The 21834-nt window shown below is 40.2% G+C and overlaps 1 protein-coding gene across 7 annotated transcripts in view; it reads right to left on the bottom strand.

The window, feature by feature from the left end:
- FOXN3 (forkhead box N3) overlaps nt 1-21834 on the bottom strand; it is a 333675-nt gene that overhangs the window by 36722 nt on the left and 275119 nt on the right. The window lies entirely within an intron of this gene.

The raw sequence follows: 21834 nt of genomic DNA, 5'->3' as shown, positions 1-21834 counted from the left end.
CATGGCACTTTTGTAGCCAGCATTGTAAGGTATTTACGTGCCAGATATACTAAACATTCGTATGCCCCTTCATGCTTCGGCCACCATTCCAGAGGACATGCTTCCATGCTGATGACGCTTTTTAAAAGAATAATGTATTAATTAAATTTTTGACTGAACTCCTTGGGGAAGAATTTTATGTCCCCTGTTCTGTTTTACCCACATTCTGCCACATATTTCATATTATAGCAGTCTCGGATGATGACCCAGCACATTTTAAGAACACTTTCAGTGCAGATCTGACAAAACGCAAAGGTATCCATGTGAGATTTGTAGATAGCTACAGCACTCGATCCAAGGTTTAAGAATCTGAAGTGCCTTCCAAAATCTGAGAGGGACAAGGTGTGGAGCATGCTTTCAAAAGTCTTAAAAGAGCAACACTCCGATGAGGAAACTACAGAACCTGAACCACTAAAAAAGAAAATCAATCGTCTGCTGGTGGCATCTGACTCAGATAATGAAAATGAACATGCGTTAGTCCACACTGCTTTGGATTGTTATCGAGCCGAACCCAACATCAGCATGAACATATGTCCACTAGAATGTTGCTTGAAGCATGAAGGGATGTATGAATCTTTAGTGCATCTGACACAAATATCTTGCGACACCGGCTAAAACAGTGCCATGAGAATGCCTATTCTTATTTTCAGGTGACATTGTAAACAAGAAGTGGGTAGCATTAGCTCCTGCAAATGTAAACAAACTTGTTTGTCTGAGTGATTGGCTGAACAAGAAGAAAGACTGAATGGACTTGCAGGCTCTAAAGTTTTACAATGTTTTATTTTTGAATGCAGTTATTTTCTGTACATAATTCTACATTTTTAAGCTCAACTTTCATGATAAAGAGATTGCATTACAGTACTTGTATTAGGTTAATTGAAAAACACTTTCTTTTGGATTTTTTTTTTACAGTGCAGATACTTGTAATAAAAAATAAATATAAAGTGAACACTGTACACTTTGTTTTGTGTGTTGTACTTGAAATTAATATATTTGAAAGTGTAGAGAACATCCAAAAATATTACAATAAATAGTATTCTATTATTTAACAGTGCAATTAATTGTGATTAAAAAAATTAATCATGATTAAAAAAATTAATGTCTTGACAGCCTTAGTATTCAGGTTTCATTACTAATGCTCTGTGCAAGTAGAAGTCATTTCATGAGTTGTTGTCAGTGTATTAGGATGAGCTACTAGCACAGTAGAGAATGTCAAGAATACTTGCATGGAATCAGACACAAAGATGACATTCGGTCATTTTCATATATCAATAAGAATTTAAATTATTACTGTGAGAAAGTGTTGAAGCAAAAACCTCTAAAATCAGGAAGCAGTGTTTCATTGAAAGTACCTAAGTGATTTGTGTTTGTATCTATTGTTACATTTAATATAAGCAAAAATTGTTGCTTGGCTGCCGTTATTTGTAAATCGGTTTCTGAATCCATCATGAGCCATAAGTTGACAGATGGCAAGTTATAGAGAAAGAATAAAATATGATCCTTTTATAACTATATTCACTTGCTTCAGACGCAGCAGCGCGGCTGCTATGGAAATGGAGGTAGCCATGACAACAGTAAACAACCCAAAAGCAGCCACTGAATAAGCTGAAAAGAACATCTGCCCCAGCAAAGCGTCCCAGCTGCCCTGGGGCGAAACTTGCTAATCGTGCAGTGATGCTGTGTGACAGAGAAAGCCGCCTATGCGATGTCCAAATAAATGAAGTGTGCAATTGAAGCAGACATAAAAATGCACGCCCTTGCCGATTGCTGCCTCTGCATTGCTAAACTGAATGACTAATGAGCTCATTAAAAAAAAAAAAGAAAACACGCGCGCACACACACACACACAACTTGTCAGTATTTATACTAAATTACATACCAAAAAAATTCAATTTACTGCTAATAGCTTCATGGTATTTTATTTTGGGTATTATGTTGGAAAATTACTTTTTACTGTTAAAAAATACATTTTTCATACTTTTGTGCGTGTTGTTCTATTTCCAGGGGAGCAATGTGATGTAGTAGAGAGTTCTACAAGCTATTAATAATACAAATGATGCAGAATGTAAAAGATTTTAATGTCTAAGCAAAAAATAAATTAACTCCACCTACAGAGAAAAAGTTTGATTCCAGCTTGAGTATATAATATTGTATTGTAAATAGCTATAATAACTTCTTACATGATAATATATAACACACGACTGTTGTAACAGCAAAGTCAATAAATGCAGAATCAGTTACAATAAGTTTTTGCACCAGTTTGGTTCTCCCTGTGTTCTGAATTGTACAGATGCCAATGTATAGAAAGGCAGGTGCTGAACTTCAGATCACATCAGCTTGTTCTACTGCCAAGGGTCACTCCTAGTACACTTCTCATAAGAGTTTACAAACTCACATTCATTATTAACTCTGAAAACAAGCCAACGGCAGAGTTCTTCCCAAAAGTCAGCATTGACACTGAGATGTTTGGAAATGGCGGTTTTAACTTTTGCAGATGACCCTTGGGTGTAACAGTGTGTTTAATACACCACATTTTGCAGGATCGGGTTCATTTACTACTGCAAATCAAATATTGTTTCCTTTAGCTTGACTGTCCAGGGAGACTGTCCAGAGGAGATTCGTATTTAAAACAGAATGATCTGACCTGTGTTAAGCACTAACTTAGAAAACAAAATTGAAAGAATTTTAGTAGTCCAATGTACTTTGTTATTATTCATGTAGCCATTTTTAGCCTTTGTTTATAGGCTGTATCTGTATGATTTTACTTTCTGGTTTTCTTAATTTAGATGATATTCTGGTGTTTGGGTAAAAAAGACTGTGGGGGAAATGATCATCTTTCCCAGAGAAATTAAAAACAAAAATACACCATGGAAACATTTACAAACAATCCCTACATTGTGGGTCTACATTGATGTGACCAGCATATCTTGAAAGTTTTATGTCTTAGGATTTGACAGTTCTACAAGAACAACTGTGGTTTTGTAATCACTTAGACACTAATCAGAACTGGTTACAAGAAACATGGTGTGTCCACACCTGGTATGCTGTCTAGCCATGTTTGTATCCTGCACATTTGAAAAATCTGGGAAGTTATCCCACACCTCAGCAGTGGACACAGTGCCCAGAAGACACGCACACAGGGTGGCATCAGCAACATAAGGGACATCATACTGAGCAGAGACATGGGACAAAGTTAGGGACTGGATGAACTGGGCAGAGGCCTCATTTGTATCATAAAAAAAAAAGGCATCAAAGACTTGTTACAAGAAGAAAACCACATGGCAGCATAGGACACAGGCACAGACAAAGGCAAAACACTGCAAGGAGCCAATCATGGCACTAGCTGGTTGGAAACAGGGTAAAAAGTTGGAGTGCAGACAGCGCCATAATGCAAACTGAAAGTTGAAGGGCAAGTTCATGCTGTAATGTCAAAGGGACTCTTAGAGATGTAGTTGTCAAGCATTCGTAGTTCACAACATGGAGATTTTTAGAAGGGAGGAGAACAGAATGGTAATCAGAAAAATGCCTTTATTAAGTGCTTTACCTTGACTATAAAAATCAAAGTTTAAAATGGGCACATTTTGATCTCTCTTTAGTGCTAGAAAAGGAGAAACCAGAATAGGCAACCACAGACAGCAAGGTAGATTCACAAGGTAGAAGCAGAAGAAATCCTTCCAAATGGAAAAGGACAGGGAGGAGGAGGACAGGATGGTGGGTGCTATAAAGAGCATGACGAAGAAATCAAAATGACCTCAGAACCAAAGCCCTCAAAAAGGCAACATCAAAAGCTATTGGCAAATAGATCAGCTGTAGTTTGTTCTCCGAACACGTATTTGCAGTGTATGCACTCTAGGCCCCACACTACAATCCTAAATCTAAGGGTTGGCACCTCATTCTTTAAAAGCCCTGCAAATGCTATCAAGAAGGTTGCTGAAAGCAGTGACAGACCATAAGCGGTTACAGTAGAGCACATAATAGTCTGAAAGAACATAGCCTACATGTGGTAGAGGAGGTACATAATTTGGATGTACTATAGTTGTAATTCTGCTATTAAACTTCATCCAGCACTGCATTCAAGAGTGAAGATTCCTTTGACAAGTCAAAGAGTAAACACGCACATACAAAATGAAGAGGTTTAAATCCATAACTGAAACTCTTTGCTGTACTTCAGACCCAGGCCCTAATTCTGCAAAGTGCTGAAGTATGTGCTTAACTCTAAACACTAAATAGTTCCACTAAAGTTAACTATGTGCTTAGATGCTTTGTTGAATCAGGGCATTGGATATTTTTTTAGCTATGTTTGTGGCTAAGGTTCACTTTAAAAACTAGTATTGTTTATATAAAGGTACGTACAGATGGGAACATGTTCTGCACAGTAATACAGAATGGTCAAGTAATGAGCATGAAACATCTTGGCACAGAATTGGTCACAAAAAGCCAGAAAGCCAGAGGGTAACCCTCAGTGGTAGACTGTTTATTCAAGAAGTGACAAAAAATAATTAAAAACAAAAGGTGGCACCTGAGAAACCCCAATGTGCCAGCTGTCCATCTATTATGTTGTTCTGATCTTTGGTTTATAATTTCACAGAGAAGGAAAAACACTTTACCTTAAAGTTGTTGGTTTATTATTTGTAACAGAGTTTTTTATTTCAAATCCTTTGGTCATTGAATGAAAACAGTCCAGGCCTGCCAAAATGCTAGTTCTTCCCTCATCATTAAAACATACTATAAAAACTACAGTAACAAAATTAAAAAGGGACTATATTACTTCAAAATATAATTCCTAACAAAATTATAGTAGATTTACTTCAATTACTATACAGTATATCATTTTCCATTTAATCATTCCAACACCACACTGAATTTATTCCAAAATAAAGAAAATAGCAATTTAAGTATTTTAAGCAACTATGTCCTGAAATTTCAAGCTCAAATTCTAAGTGAGAGGCACTTAAATCCATAGTTAGGCACCTAAAAACTCAAGTAGTTTATAATGAGATGTCTAAACACAGATTTAGGTGCAGGCCTTTAGGCATCTCAGGCCTCAATCTTGCAAACTTTTATGCACATGAGCAAATGTATGCATTTGGGTATCTTCACTGAAATCAATGGGACTATTCACATATGTTTTTGCAAGATCAGGGCCTAAGTTTGAGAATTTGAGTCTTAGTTTTACTTTGGTCAATTCAATAAAATGCATAAAGGCAGAGGTACTATTCCATTTCACTGCCAACTCATGTAAAAAGTGAAGCCAGTATATATACTGCATCGTCTGTTTACCATGATCATCACCGTAGTATTGCATCAGACAAGAATATACAAGATTTCCTTTTAGATTTTCTTTTAAAAGAATTTTTAAAGGCTTTTACTGTAACATTCAGCTGACCTTTGTGTTTCATTCACCTCTACTTTTCCATTAGCCTTCTCCATTGCATTCTTCCATGCAGGATCCTGTTATCTAAGCATGTTCTCTTGAGCTGTATCCAAAACATGCAATTCTTATGCCTTCGTTGTCCACAGTATCAGGCATCACATTCCCCACCCCAACTCCCACCACTCCCATGTATTTGCTCATCTTTAATCTTTCTTCTTGACTTTATCCATTTTCAGCAATGGTACACTGCAAAAACTACTACATTCTTTCCACGTTTTGTCCTTGGGCTCATTAAGTCAACAGGTCAACTCATAGTTTCTCTTTGCCTAATTAGTCTGTTAAGGGATGTGCCTTTTCTCTTCTCACATGAAGACTGTTAAGCTTGGAAAATGAAAAGCAAAAGTCAAGGTAGGTCAGAGAGAAACAAGATAATTAACAATGAATGAAGGTAAATCGAGTACTTTTATTTACTTTCTCCAGTGACAGAGAGGAGGACAGCTGATGTAATTAAAATGTAATAAGCACAAGCCAGACAGAAGGAAATGCCTTCAGGCAACTAGAAATGGCCTATGAAACGCCTTGCTGTAGGATATTACTGAGCCTGACTCAGAAACGTTTAATAAGATTGAGCTGAACTTTCTTGAACTAAATGGAATTACTTGTGGGAGTGCTACTGAAAACTAGTAAGAGTGCAGAATCAGGTTTTCAGTAAAAAGGATTAGACATTTTACATTTCAATAGCAACACATACAGTTAGTCTACAGGAGTTAGAATAAGAATCATGAAAGTCATCAATTCTTAATGCAGACTGCCAGAAGAGGTCAGAAAGAAGGTATTCATCCCATAGTATTTTATAGCCTTTATGGCTGGCCTGGTAACTATAGTGATTTCCACCCTTCCTCCAAAGGATCCAGTATAAGGACTGCAGAATTAAGGTACCAACTAGACGGACCATTAAATTGTTTTGGTATGACAGTTCCTAGGTTCATTTGCCATGCTGCCAAATGAAAGACTGCCAGTCCTTTCAGGGTTTTTTTTTAAAAGGTCATCATTAAATAATATGGAACATTGATAGCAGAAGTCTCTCTCTTACTCAACATCTGCATTATAAAACTGTATTGTCATTGAACTAACATATATATAATTAACCTCATTCTGCAACATCATTTTATTACTGAACTAAATCATAAACAGAGTCATAAAATTACTACCTAAAAAAAGCAATGCTCTTTCTTCTACCGTGCTCTTTTTGCTAATATAACAGTAAACCTAGTCCAGATTCATGAAAGCAGCTTGGAATAGAAAGCATATCATAGCTTTTGATCTCAGCTGTAAAGAGTAATGTTAGTTAACTGTAAAAAGTATAGATACATACTGTAGTCAAAGCAGGATAAAATCTGTAGAGAAAGTCTGAAAAGATGGCAGATCTACATTTTATACACAATCAGAGGGAATAATAATAATAAAATCAGATTTCTTGCTTTTCTTGTCTGAGTATTGCTGAATGTTTTTCCTTCAATGTTTAAGAGAGAGAATAAATTCACCTTTTTAAGCAGTACCAATACGATCTTGTCTGCCCTCCATCCCATCTGTATAGTACTAGGCACGAAGTATAGGATGTAGAAAACGGTGGTTAACTTATGTAAGGACATGACAAAAAAGGAAAATTCATGGGCAAGGATTTTCTATTTTGTCATGCACTCACATTTTAGTAAAGAATCACAGTAGGCTTCTTGGTTCTGCATGATCTTACATAGCAGAATTTGGAATTTTGTGGCTTTAACAAAACTGCCTTCAAGTTAGAACTTGTCTTCTTTTTAAATGTTGAGCTCCCCCTTAATCCAACTGGTATAATCAAGGACATCAACTCTTTTTCTAGCAGATCTTCACTTCAGCCCAGGTTCTTTTTTCTCTCTGCTGCTGCTCGTAACCATGTTAACATACTGTAATCCTGGTTTTTTAAGATGAAATCCACCTCTGTGCACAGAAGGCCTATAGACCACTTACACTTTTTTTTCCTAAGGGAAAAAACCCCTCCACTGAGGACAACACTTACCTTTTTATGACTCTAAAATCAGAGCTTGAGGGGGCCTCAGCACAGGGATGAATCCTTAGAGGATGTCTCTGATGTAGATTCTGCCCAAGCTTGCCTAGCCCTGGTGGAACATCTCCACCCATGTCAGAAGGTAGAGGGGAAGAAACTATAGGCCAGGTGGAGTTGTGGGAAGGCACTGAAGGACTATCAGCATCTAAGCTTCATTAGCTTATGTCCTCACTGCAAGCAAGGGAAGCTGTGAGCAAAGCCAGGCTCAAGTCTACACCCTCAACTGTGTATGCTAGTCTGGGCTTGAAGTACCCTCACTCCCCGGTGAGAGTGGCTTTCCTGTGTGGCTATCTGGGGGCCTAGGGACCACACCTGGCTGAGAACCTGGGCTAAGTCTGTAGTGAAGAGTCTACACTGCAAAAAAAAAAAAAAAAAAAAAACAACCCAAACCAAAACCACGGACTAAGTCTCAGAGCCTAGGTCAACTGACTTGCACTTTAGGGACAGAAATAGCACTGTAGACATTCCTGCTCAGTCTAAAGCTTGGGCTCTGTAACCCAGTAAGGGGGCAGGTCTCTGAAACCAGACTCCAGACTGAGCAGGAGTGTCCACACTGCTATTTTTAGCCCCACAAGACTGAGTCAGTTGACCCAGACTCTGAGACTCAGTGCTGTGTTTTTTTCTTTGCAGTGTACACATATCCTTAGAGAACAGGCCCCTTCTGCTATTTATATAATTACATCAGTCCAAATAAACTCTTCAATATCAAGCAAGACTGGTGTAAAGAAATTCACACCCAGCACTATTCACTTTACTTGTTCCTAAATTAGAAGATTAAAACCCAGCTAATTAATATAAACAGATCAATTTTAGACTTCACAAGTTACCAGGTTTGGCGATTTATTGAAAATAAAAAGAAAAAAACAAAAACAAAACCTAGTTAGGGCAATACTGTGGGTCTCTCGTGAGTTCTTTGAAAGTATATCCTCCGCTTGGAGACCAAAAGGATCAGATACAAAGTTCTCAGAACAGAAACCCAAAGAGATGAAAGCACATTTCCCACTAGAACACTTGAGAATCCTTATTTTGTACGGAGGCATGCCAGCCCCAATCTATACATACAGATGCTAAAGACCATACAGAGTTCTTGGGAAGACTGTTGAGCATTCTCCACAGGGAGAAATGTTGAATGCTGCTGGGATGAGCAGCTTTTCTTCTACTCAGAAGCATATTAATGGAGGAGGGCAGACAATCCTAGCAACAGTTATATTGTATGACTGAACTATGTTTGGGACCAGGTTTTAATGCTTAACCTTTTCACTCGTTCTGGGATAATCCTCTCTCTAAAATTCTTTGAATATAAAGAAAAAAAGGAAAATCTAGCATCTGGTATTTTTTGACCTCTTTTGTAGCTCTCCAGCAAAAGTGTTTTTATCCAGAAATACAAACTGATACTGAGTCAATGTGAGGGAGAGCATTTTCTTTTTAAAGGGTTAATACTCAACATTTTTCTTTATATTAAAACAAGGAATTTTAGCTAGGTTATTTGGGGGCTTTTAATTACAGTTGTAGACTGGCTGTTATATGCACTTAGTCAATTTCCAATCTTAGTAATTCATATTTTAGGTACATATTGGCCCTGTTTTAGTGAAGGCTCCTACTAACACTCACATATCTGCCTAATCACTGAAACAACCCACAAGTATAAAGTTTATCATTGTAGATTGGAGCCTTTATTTGTATTAAACAGATTTACTGTAACAGTATCATTTTTGTTAGGATCCGATGGACATGCAGTTTATTTAGAACAATGATTACGCATTCCAGCACCAGAGTTTAGTAAGTACTGAAAATCATCCTGTTACTTAAAAAAAATGTTTGCCTTTTTAATCTCATATTTAGTAGATGCTAGTTTTATTGCACACTGTCGCTTGCTCTTTCTCACTCCATTATAGGACCATAAAATATATTTTCACTTTTTTTTCCCCTTTGCATTTTCTTTGGTTCTGTTGTATTTGTTTCCTTGACTCTTCCCGGTAAACAGATCGGGGACTTTCCTATTTGTTGTATTGCATTCTGCGTTGTATCAAACCTGTAAGTTATATACAGGCCTCATGACACATAGGAAATTTGAAATTACTTTAGAAAATAATGGAAAAAGTGTGAATAGACCCCAGAAGTTGTTCCAAAATACTGCAAGAGGGCACACTTCCCACTAAAACAGAATACTACAGAGTTTGAGGTTATGACTTTACAACTCAATGGCATTTACAGATAATTAAATAATCATGATGATTCTACTGCGCTGTAATCTGGTCACTAGTGAGGGAAAGGTAACATGAGCATGACAATGCTTTTTAAAAAATTAAATGAAAACATTGACAGGGGAGAGATACGGATTCCTTCTACCAATTTACTGTGACTCAGTCTCAGTTTACCGATATGTAATAATGGGGATACTACTCACGTATCTAATGGGGAGAACACAAGGATAATTGTTTGTAAAGCACTTGGAGATCCTTGGATGAGAAGTGTAAAGAATTAATACTCCACAGGAATAGCTGTTTAACTATTCCTTTTCCTTACATAATGAATTAAAATAGCGATGCAAACCAAATCAAAACAACCACAGTCATCCGTGTTGCTGAAGTTGCTGAATATTCAAAACACCTCAGTAGGGACTTGATCCTGATGGTGCTGAGCACACTGGTCCTGATCTAACACTTAAATATGTACACATACTTTGAATACAAGTAGTCCCATGGGCTACGTCTACACTACAGCATAAAATTGAAATTACTAAAACCGGTTTTAAAAAACTGGTATTATAAAATCGATTTTATGCATCCACACTAGGGCACATTAATTCGGTGGTGTGCGTCCATGGTCCTAGGCTACCATCGATTTCCGGAGCGGTGCACTCTGGGTAGCTACATTAAAGGAATGAGACCAATAACTTCGATTTCCGTCCACACTAACCCTAAATCGATATAGTAATATCCATTTTAGGGTTACTCCTCTCGTTGGGGAGGAGTACAGAAATCGATTTTAAGAGCCCTTAAAATCGATTTAAAGTGCCTTGTATGTGGACGGGTACAGAGTTAAATCGATTTAACGCTGTTTAAATCGATTTAACTGTGTAGTGTGGACCAGGCCCCATGGATCAGGGCCAGTGTGCTTAGCAGTTGCAAGATCAACCCAAGATTAGAACTGCCTTCCAAAATTTTAACAGCTCGGGATGAGGTATTGAGAGCTGAATAAAATATCTTCTGCACTCTCATTATCAATCATAATAGAGTGGGCAAATAGATTCTGTGCCTGAGCTGGTAAAATTTCCATGAGAATTTCATAAGAAACTACTGTTAATGTACCATACTTTTTTTTCCTTCTTCATTTACATTTCTCTGATGCAGCCCACAATTTCCAATGCAGACACCTCCCTGAACTTACAGTGCTGCGGAACACCAATAACTCCTCCAAAGTCCGCTGGATCAGGGGAATAGTTAAGGGGTAAGGGGAGTATGTTTTGTATAGTTTCTGTTCAGTCCTTTAAAAAACCCCTCCCTACTCAACATTGTTATTTTTATATCCAAATATGAGGGAGGGGAGGCATTATTTCAACATCCAACAGCCCCTAGTGAGGCCAACTTTTTATTTATTTATTTATTACAGAGGCAGTTGTGAGATTGTGTCTGTTATAGCACAGTACTCACCCATTTCATCTTTTAAAAAGTTGCACTTGACATATATAGGGAAAGAGTCCATATTAATTCTACTGGTTCCTTGAGGACGCTAAAACAAGAAGCTAATTTAAAATGTAATTTGCTATCTTCATCTATGTGTTACAGAGCAAAACAGTAAAGTTAATGCTTGTCTATGGAAACAAATCTAAATATCTGGCAATCATACTGATAAAAATAAGAGCACAAAATGAAGAGAATGCATTAACCTCGTGAACACTAATTTTTAATGATCACCTATTCATTCTCTAGGGAGAATCTAATAGACTTGCTAATGACTACTGCACAATGGCACTCTTGACTGATCTCATGCCCTTTCATGGCTAGAAGAAAAAAAGTTTCTAGGTACCTAAGCATCCAGTGAAAGTATATTTCTGTTCCTACTCTTCATAGTCCTGCTATGCTTCTTTGTGTGTCCAGTAGGGGGTAGAAAATCTCAAAGTATAATGAGGACTATAGACCTCAAAAATATTTTAAAGGAGAAAACTTCTCCTTATTCTTCAATTTAGACCCATCACTTATAAGTAAACTTACTCCAACTATACACTAGAAAGTGGAACTGCAAGATGCACAGATCTGTTTATCAAGGACATTTACTTACCCCCCCCCCCCTTATTGCTTCATAAACATTTCCTTTGGTACAACAAATATGCTAACAGCACATTTGATATTCTCTCCATAAAATATACTGCATATTATTGTAAAAAGTACTAATGCTTTCTCTCATTAGTAAGAAACTGCCACCTTTCAACTACAAATATATTTCTGTTTTACACATAATTGCAAGTGAAATTCCAGCAATCCTCAGTCTCATAAAATAAGTGTAAAATTTCATATGAAAAGCATTCTGATATTATAGTGATAGACAGCAGTATAAAACCTATCAATAGCTAGGTGATCTTCCGGACTATCTAAAAAAAGTTGACCTTACAGATGTATCCCAGTGCATCTCAATGTGTGATAAGTATTTAGTATTACAAATCAGTGTCGTTCGGCTACTATTAGAGGTGAGCCTGAACAAAAACATCTGATCCAAACACTGAATTTTGGGAAAGTCTGCAACCGTATTTAAACTTCAGTTTAAACCTGAGCTACAATTACCTTTATTCTAGTTCTGCAGATACAAATTCGGAAGTGTAATATTGTTTTCTTTTTATTTATGTATGTTAAATAGAGAAATAGGTTTTGCATTCCAGGAAGATTCCAGATTACAGTAGTGGGGACTGTGCTGTTTGTACCTACAAAGCAGGTATACAGCCCTGGCAGTAATAGTGCAGGATGCCCTGTCCTACCCCAATCATCTGCATCAAACCTGACCTGGCCCGGCCCTCTAAGATGAAAGGATAACTCAGTTTTCCTACATCATTCAGTCACGGGACCTCTCTGCTGAGACTGCCAACCAGAGTGCCAGCCAGTGGTAATTGTTGTAACTGTCATTTTCTCTATTTAATTACTGCCATGGCTCCATCCCTAGGATATCAGAGCGTCTCTCATATATTTAAAAAGAGACATTTCTCTTCATTCCCAACTGCATTTTAAAGAGATTGTGTGCGTGTGAGACACAAACTTACTGGAGGGAAAGCCAAGGCAGAGAGATGAATTCTGCGGTTAGTTCTGAATGCAGCGAGGTCTATGGTTAACTCTCACTCTCTTGTGGGAGTGAGTTCCATAGGCTGGGTTCAGAGCCTATAAAAAGTTCCATCTCCCACGTGCCTCCTGTTGGTCAACTGTTTCATGGTTCCAATGAAATGTAGCTGCTGTGGGAGATCATAGTTGCAGAGGAAGACGCAATCTCTCCTGTAACTAGAGCTCTTCTGGAGAATTTTGATTATCACAAGAAAGGTCTTGACATGAATTCAGAGTGGGAGGGCTTGGTACCTGTATTGCTAAATGGACAGGATGTTGAACTTTTATCAGTCAGAACTTTTTCAGGGCAGTAACTCCATTCTTACACATAACTAGGTTGAATAACCAAGGCTGGAAGTCACATAAATGTAGATCATTGTGATTGGTCTCCTATTACTTGAAGATGACAGTTGGCATTTTTTGCTGCCATGGCAATATGGGCATCCAACAGCCACATGGAATTCAAAAACAACGCAAGGCGGTGGGCAGAATTATCAGAGGGCTATCCAGCAGCTTCGTTTTTGTTACATAGATGTTCAAGGAACCTGGATTTGTCATCCCAGACTAAAACACTGGTCCATCGAGTCCAGTGCTTTGGTTCCCATAATGGCTAGCGCTCTATATCTTCAACACAGAGTCAAATAACTCCCCACACCAGAAACACATCTAGTGCAGTGTTGTATCTAGAGAAAATTCCTCCCTGACCCCTGCATGTGCTTAGCTTATGATCCAAGTCAGAGTCAATAAATCTTATCTGAATTTGCGTAACTACATGTGCTATTAATAGACATAAAATTGTTGAGTCCTTTTTAGATCCAGCTAGAGTATTTGACTCTATGATCACCTGTGGAAGTACATTCCACAGACTGACAATACAGTTTTTCTTTCAGGTGTTCTAAATTAAATCAGCACTTACTTTCAGTAAATGACCTTTCCCCTCCTCACAGAATAGGGTGTAAGGGAAGAAGCACTCACTAAGAAGGATGGGCTTGTGGATAGGATATAGCATTAGGGCTCAAGAGACCTGGCTTGAATTACAGGTTCAGCCACAGACTTCTTGAGTACCTGTGGATGTGTCATTAAATCCACTCTGAGCCTGAGCTGGTCCTGATCTGTAAAATGGAAATAAACACTTCCCTACCTCACAGGTGTTGTGATGCTAAAGCCCAATTGTGAGATGCTCAGATACTATGGTACGGTGATAAGTACACAGAGAATTGCTTCTAATTATATTCCACTTAGTCTAAGTAATTATTATATATCTCCACTTTCCTTTCTTTCCAGGCTAGATTTTTGCCATCTCTTGTCACGTAAATCCCACCATCTATCTTAGGCCATGTCTACATCTAAAATTTTGCAGCGCTGGTTGTTACAGCTGTATTAGTACAGCTGTATAGGGCCAGCGCTGCAGAGTGGCCACACTTACAGCAACCAGCGCTGCAAGTGGTGTTAGATGTGGCCACACTGCAGCGCTGTTGGGCGGCTTCAATGGGGGTTCGGGGAACGAGAGAGCAAACCGGGAAAGGAGACCAGCTTCGCCGCGGTTTGCTCTCGCGTTCCCCGAACCACCCAGCAAACCGCAGGGAAGGAGACCTGCTTGTTCGGGGAACGCGAGAGCAAACCGGGAAAGGAGACCAGCTTCGCTGCGGTTTGCTCTCGCGTTCCCCGAACCACCCTGCAAACCGCAGGGAAGGAGACCTGCTTGCTCGGGGGTTCGGGGAACGAGAGAGCAAACCGGGAAAGGAGACCAGCTTCGCCGCGGTTTGTTCTCGCGTTCCCCGAACCACCCTGCAAACCGCAGGGAAGGAGACCTGCTTGCTCGGGGGTTCGGGGAACGAGAGAGCAAACCGGGAAAGGAGACCAGCTTCGCCGCGGTTTGCTCTCGCGTTCCCGGAACCACCCAGCAAACCTCAGGGAAGGAGACCTGCTTGCTCGGGGTTCGGGGAACGCGAGAGCAAGCCGGGGAAGGAGACCAGCTTGATTACCAGAGGCTTCCTCAGGTATGCTGGGATACCTGCTTATTCCACGGAGGTCAAGAAAAGCGCTGGTAAGTGTCTATACTTGATTACCAGCGCTGGATCACCAGCGCTGGATCCTCTACACCCGAGACAAAACGGGAGTACGGCCAGCGCTGCAAACAGGGAGTTGCAGCGCTGGTGGTGCCCTGCAGATGTGTACACCTCCTAAGTTGCAGCGCTGTAACTCCCTCACCAGCGCTGCAACTTTCTGATGTAGACAAGCCCCTAGGTACTTATATGGCACACATTACCACAGTATCTGAGTGCCTCACAGTCTCTAATGTATTTATCCTCACAACAGCCCTGCAAGGTAGAGCAGAGCTACTATCCTCATTTTATAGATGAGATACTGAAGGCTCAGAAGGGTTAAGTGACTTATCCAAGAAAGTCTGTGGTGGAGAAGGAACTTGTATCCAGATTCCGAAGTGCCTGCCTCCTGCCCTGACCACTTAATCTTCCTCTCTAATTATCCTGACTTCTAAACTCTCCTTTATTTGGACCTCTTCAGTCTTAGCCATAAAATTTCTTTAGGCGAGGCAAGCAAAATTGGACACAATGCACCCACGGAAAGCATACATGCCATTGTTCATTTGAGCAATGTCCTACCTTCTCAGTGGGCCACATTCTTAACCCAAATTTCACCTCCTTTGTGCCACGTGAACTACACCTAATCAGCTCCTTGATGTCTTCTTCACCCTGTTCTGAGTCTCTTGGTATGTGAGAAAAATCTAGAACCTTGTGACCTACCATTTTCAAAACTCAGGCTGCACCAAAAAAACTAACTCCTCACAGCTCAGGTCATATGCCCACCACTTGCTGATATGATCAGGAAGAAACAGGTTATGATAAGTAGACTTTGGTCTATCTGGGCTCATAGTCGATATGGAATAGGATATTGAGTATGTAGCTTTAAAAGCAGACAGTTGGGTTTAGGCTGACCATGGACCCTTGTAGGCACAGGCAAGGTCTTCAGTTCTGTAGCCTTTATTCAACCCCCCGAATGGCCCAAGTCTTCTTGTGCTCCTTCCCATTCTCCCTAATGCACACCCTGCCAAATCCTACAATGCATCTACATAAGGCCCTGGCACAACTGGGCCAAAGTAATTTCTCATGTACTGAGACTGTGGTTGGGAGTTGGCAAGTGAAACATTACCTTTTAATTTTTGAGAAAACAAACACTGTCACTGTAACTGAAATCCAGGTGGTAGCAACGCACAAACTGGGCACAACAGGAACATAGGGCTTTAATTTTTACCAACAGGTTCAACAGGATTTGAATTTCAGGCTACTTAGAATGTTGTGGTACATAAAAGCAAACACTGCAGATATCCTTCCCACTGCTGATTTTAGCCTTTTCACACTTCTTCGCTGTATCTACAGCTGGTTTCTTCTTTTCTTCTGATTCTATAAGAAAGTGTTTTGCTCTCCATACTTTCTTACAAGCTCATCCCCAAAGTAACTAAAAGGAACAGTCATCTTCCTTCCTACCACAATACTTAAGTGCTCAAAGTACACTCCATAATATGATTACTCTGCACTTCTTGATGGAAGATGCTCTAGAGGACCTCAAATGAGCTAGTGAAGCTACAAAACAGTCATCTAGGCATTAGCTTCATTTTATAGATGGGAAAAATAAGGCAGAGGTTCAGTGACTTGCCCAGGGTCACATAAGTGAGTGCCATATCCAACAATGAAACATGCTGCTCCTGAATGGAGCTGGCAAATGTTTTCCTGATGAATTTTTTATTTTCGTCTCCCCCTCCCCCCCAAAAAAAGCTGTTTCGGTCAATCCAAAACTATTTGTGAATGTGTGTCAAATTCAAAAATAGTTTTGAACAGAGCAAAACAATTCCCTTCCTTCTTCCCCACTGTGGCTAGATTTGAAGGGAGGCGGGGGCAGTAATTACCTTGTAACCTTTATCCCAGTGGCCAGGGCACTCACCCTGGATCTCAGAGACCCAGGTTCAGTTCTGCCCTCTGCCTGATGCTGAGCACGGATTTCAGCAGGGGTCTCTAACCCCTCAGAAGCATGTGCTAACTACCAGGTTATGGGTACACTGGGATGGGTCTCTCCCAATCACTCCTGATGAAGCAGCTTTCCGTTCTATAAATTAAATATTTTTTGGAGCAGGAACTTACCAGTTTGGGTTCCCAGACTACAGAGTGATTCTCTCTCTCTCTGGCCCAATGACTATTTAAGTGTTTATACACAGTGGAACAGCTTCAACAGGACAGACTGAGGGAAACTAAACCTAGAATACTCTATAGCTCAGCAGTTAGAGAAAACTCTCTGGAGAAGTTGCAGACCAAAGTTCAAATCCCTGCTCCACACCAGGCAGCTAAATTCCCTCTAATCTGTGTGGCCGGGCACCAGTCTATTAAGTGCCACACAGGCACTCAGGATAGTGGCAGAGAGAGATGCCTCTTTCCCAGCCCAGACCTGCTGTGGCCGTGGGGAAAGGTGCCTATCTTGCGGCCCCAGCCCCGTAACTGCTGCGGCAAGGAGAAGCACCTCTCCCTCGCAGGGAGAGGTGCTGCTGCAGGGAGAGAGAGCTGGGGGGAGGGAGGGGCCCTCTCTCCCCACTGTAGTCCTGGGGCAGTCATCCCCAGCTCCACTCCCCCAGCCAGAGCCCTCACTCTTCCGAGCCCCCAACCATCTGCCCTATCCCTAAGCCCCCTCCCACACTCCAACCCCGTCAGCCCCACTCCTGCCACATGTATTTTGTTACGTGCACCAATATAAAGCTGACGTGTGCCATACATCAACTCTGTACTGGTGCACATAAAGTGTATTCCGCATATGTGTGGGAAAAATTAGAGGGAACACTGTCAGGCAGAGGGGGAAACTGAAACCAAGGCCTGATCTACACTATGCGTTTAAACCGAATTTAGCAGCGTTAAACCGAGTTAACCCTGCACCCGTCCACACAACGAGGCCCTTTATATTGATATAAAGGGCTCTTTAAACTGGTTTCTGTACTCCTCCCTGACGAGAGGAGTAGCGCTGAAATCAGTATTGCCATGTCGGATTAGGGTTAGTGTGGCCGCAAATCGACGGTATTGGCCCACGGGCGTTATCCCACAATGCACCATTGTGACCGCTCTGGAAAGCAATCTGAACTTGGATGCACTGGCCAGGTAGACAGGAAAAGCCCCACGAACTTTTGAATTTCATTTCCTGTTTGCCCAGCGTAGAGCTCTGATCAGCATGGGTGGCGATGCAGTCCCAAATCCAAAAAGAGCTCCAGCATAGACCGTACAGGAGATACTGGATCTGACTGCTGTATGGGGAGACAAATCTGTTCTATCAGAGCTCTGTTACAGAAGACAGAAATGACAAAGCATTTGAAAAAATCTCCAGGCTATGATAGACAGAGGCAACAGCACAGTGCAGTGTGACAAGTGTAACGGAAAGCCAAAGAATCAAATGGATGCTCATGGAGGGAGGAAGGGGGTACTGAGGACTCCAGCTATCCCACAGTCCCCGCAGTCTCCGAAAAATATTTGCATTCTTGGCTGAGCTCCCAATGCCTAAAGGGTTAAGAAGCTCAGAGAACCTGGCGGACACCTAACCAGAGGATCAATCGGGAGACAAGATACTTTCAAATCTTGGTGGAGGGAAGTCTTTGTTTGTGCTGTTTGTTTTGTTCGTTGTTCTCTCTTGAGGCTAAGAGGGGCCAGACGTGCAACCAGGTCTTTCTCCAATCTTTCTGAAACAGTCTCTCATGTTCAAAATAGTAAGTACTAGCTAGAAAAGGCAGATTAGTTTTATGTTTGTTTTCTTACCTTCCAAATGTATTTTGCTGGATGGATATTTTACCTCTGTTTGCTGTAACTTGTATCTTAGGCTAGGGGGGAGGGAGTCTCTCTAGTCTATATAAGCTGAAGACCCTGTAAACATTTTCCATCCTAATTTTACAGTGATAATTTTTACTTTTTCTTTCTTTAATTAAAAGCTTTCTTTTTTAAGAACCTGATTGATTTTTCCCCCTTGTTTAAGACCCAAGGGGATTGGGTCTGAACTCACCAGGGGATTGGTGGGGGGAAAGGAGTTGGGGGGAAGGTTAATTTCTCTCTGTTTTAAGATCCAAGGAGTTTGGATCAGTGTAACTCTCAGGGTAACCCAGGGAGGGAAAGTTTGGGAGGGGGAATGGTTTATTTCCCCTTGTTTTAAGACCCAAGGGGTTTGGGTCTTGGGTCCCCCAGGGAAGGTTTTGGGGGACAGGGAGTGTACCAGACACTGGAATTTCTGGTTGGTGGCAGCGCTATCAGATCTAAGATAGGAATTAAGCTTAGAAGGGTACATGCAGGTCCCCACTTTCTAGACGCTAAAGTTCAAAGTGGGAAAGATACCTTGACAGCAACGCTCCGGAAATCGACGCTAGCCTCGGTACATGGATGCACATTAATGTGCTTAGTGTGGCCGCGTGCACTTGACTTTATACAATCTGTTTTACAAAACCGGTTTATGTAAAATCGGAATAATTCCGTAGTGTAGACATACCCTACGTCTCTCATATTCCAGGTGAGTGCCTTAGCCAAGCTTAAGGTGGCCTCCAGCTCCATCTCCCCACCACTGTGTGAATCTAGCCCTTTAAAAATGCCTGGAAGCAAAAACATTTTGTTCAACCCAGAATGGACTTCTGATTTGTCAAAAATTTTCACAATTTTGGATTGAGTATGGCCCAAACCAGTCTCTCCCTCACCCCTCCCCATTTGTCAGAAATACAGGCAAATAAAAAAATAAAATCAACTATTTGTCCAGGTCTACTCCTGACACACAGTTGTGCTATAAGCCACAAGACACTGCCTCTCTGGAGAACCCTAATGCTCTCCCCATGCCAATTACTCTCTTCCAACTAAATGTAATAAATACCCAAAGTTAATTGCAAATATTTTCAAGTATGTGACACATGGATTTATTTTAATGCAACATTTGCACAGCTGAACACTGATTTTAGCTCAGAAAGAAGAACTTTTAACAGGCTCTGGACAATTTACGTTTGTTTTTGACTATATAGCAAGTATTTTTATTAGAACATTCAGAGCTTGAATGAATTCCACACAAACAGAAAAGCAAGCATGCATGTAAAACCTTGAAATAGTAAGAGTTATGCAAAATTATAGTTTAGATGAAATAATAATTATTTGTAACTGGCACTTTATTACTAACAAAGGCTTTATTTTGCTACCATACCAATTTATGTTTAGTGTAACAGAAGTTAATGGTATAATCTGAATATAGCACATTAAGAAACATTTATTTTCATCTCTGTGGGATCTGCCTGTGAAAATGAGTATGAATCACACTGATATGGTATCAATGGACTAGAGGCCTATGACACTATGCCTGATACTATCAGCCTCTCCCAGAAGTTGGCTCAAGAGCCCTTAACTTTTTAATTTTGTAAATAACTAAGAGCTGGTTAATAGTATTTTCAGATACTTTACAACCTAGCAGAAGACACTTATTCTCAGCAGTCTCTAGTCTAAACTTTGTTTTAAATAATGTATAAATACAGAAAGAACAGGCTGTACTGTACATCAATGTACATGTGGCTATTTCTCTACTATTTTTCATTTTTCAGTTTACACTAACATAATATTTATTCTGTGGTTTACAGTTAATCTTTTATTTGGGCATAAGCTTTCATGGGCTAAAACGCACTTCATCAGATGCAAATGAATGGTTCTAGTCCACAAAAGCTTATGCCAAAATAAATTTGTTAGTCTTTAAGGTGCCACAAGGATTCCTTGTTGTTTTTGCTGATACAGACTATCATGGCTACCCCTCTGAAACCTGTCAGAATAAATATTATGATTTGCTACTGCATTTGAGCTCTGTTTCTGAAACATGCACTACATTTAATTATTGTTTTGCTAGAGCACGCCCACACAAATGAGCTGTGCATGCATGAATAAATGGAATCTCTGGAGTGAGAGCATGAAAGGGATTTTAAAAAAAAAAAAAAAAAAAAAAAAAAGAGGACACTTACGTCAGCCCCTCCTCCTTGTCCCCTGCATTTCATCATACTGAAAGAGTTTAAAAGTAAAGAATTCCTTCCGCATCATATAATCCTGTCATCTGCTATGCGGCAGATCAAGCTCACTCGTTTTACTCTGTGTTATTCCCAAAAGAAACTGTACAGATTGGGACCTAGAACTCCATTTTCCATTCCTTGAAGTTTCTGAATACCTGTTTTTCCTATTTAGGCACATGAGACAAAGCAGCATAAACAACTAGTAAATGGGAAGTGACCTTTTCTGTATAAGTGCAATTCTGATTATGTTACACAAGAAATGTAATTTCCTGAGGCTTTTTACTACCTTACTTTATGATATACGTGATGTGATATCAATCCACCAACTTGATTTTGCTGGCCCTTTATTTAGTGGGTCTCAACTCACCCATGACATTATTTACTTCAAATATGAAACCATTACTGAGATTAAGCCACAGCAGGAATTCACTCATAGGGAGTGAGTAGGTCATTGTGGTCATGTTTATTATTTAACAGTAGGAATAATTCATATCACAACAACAATTCCCTGTGACTCCATTTATCACTTTCAAAACAAAGTACATCAAACTTGGGGCCGTGGTGGGGAGATGCACACATCCAGTCCATCTAGAATCTCTTTCTATTAAGCACTGAGCCAACAGTCACTGATGACACTGCAGTACAATTCTTGGGAGCATTCACTGTGAGAGGGTTCACCGCTTCAATGGAGATAGTTGAGATCTGATCACTTGTGCTCATCTACTCAGGCAGGGGGTATGGCCCTGTGGGATTCATACCTGGTCTACACTTAAAAGTTTTTGGGTATAGCTACCTATGGTGGTTAGGAGCATGGGGACAGGGAGAGGTGAAAAATCAGACTCCTAAGCAACATAGCTATGCTGGCAAATGCCTTAGTGTAGATGTGGTTATATAGGCAAGAAAGTCCTTTTGCCAGTAGAGCTTATTTCATTTGGGGAACTGGTGTAGACTA

The sequence above is a fragment of the Gopherus evgoodei genome, chromosome 4 (genome assembly GCF_007399415.2).
Source record: "Gopherus evgoodei ecotype Sinaloan lineage chromosome 4, rGopEvg1_v1.p, whole genome shotgun sequence".
NCBI classification, from domain to species: domain Eukaryota; kingdom Metazoa; phylum Chordata; order Testudines; family Testudinidae; genus Gopherus; species Gopherus evgoodei.
The sequence above is the reverse complement of the archived record's forward strand: the minus strand, read 5'-3'. Positions and strand labels throughout refer to the sequence as shown.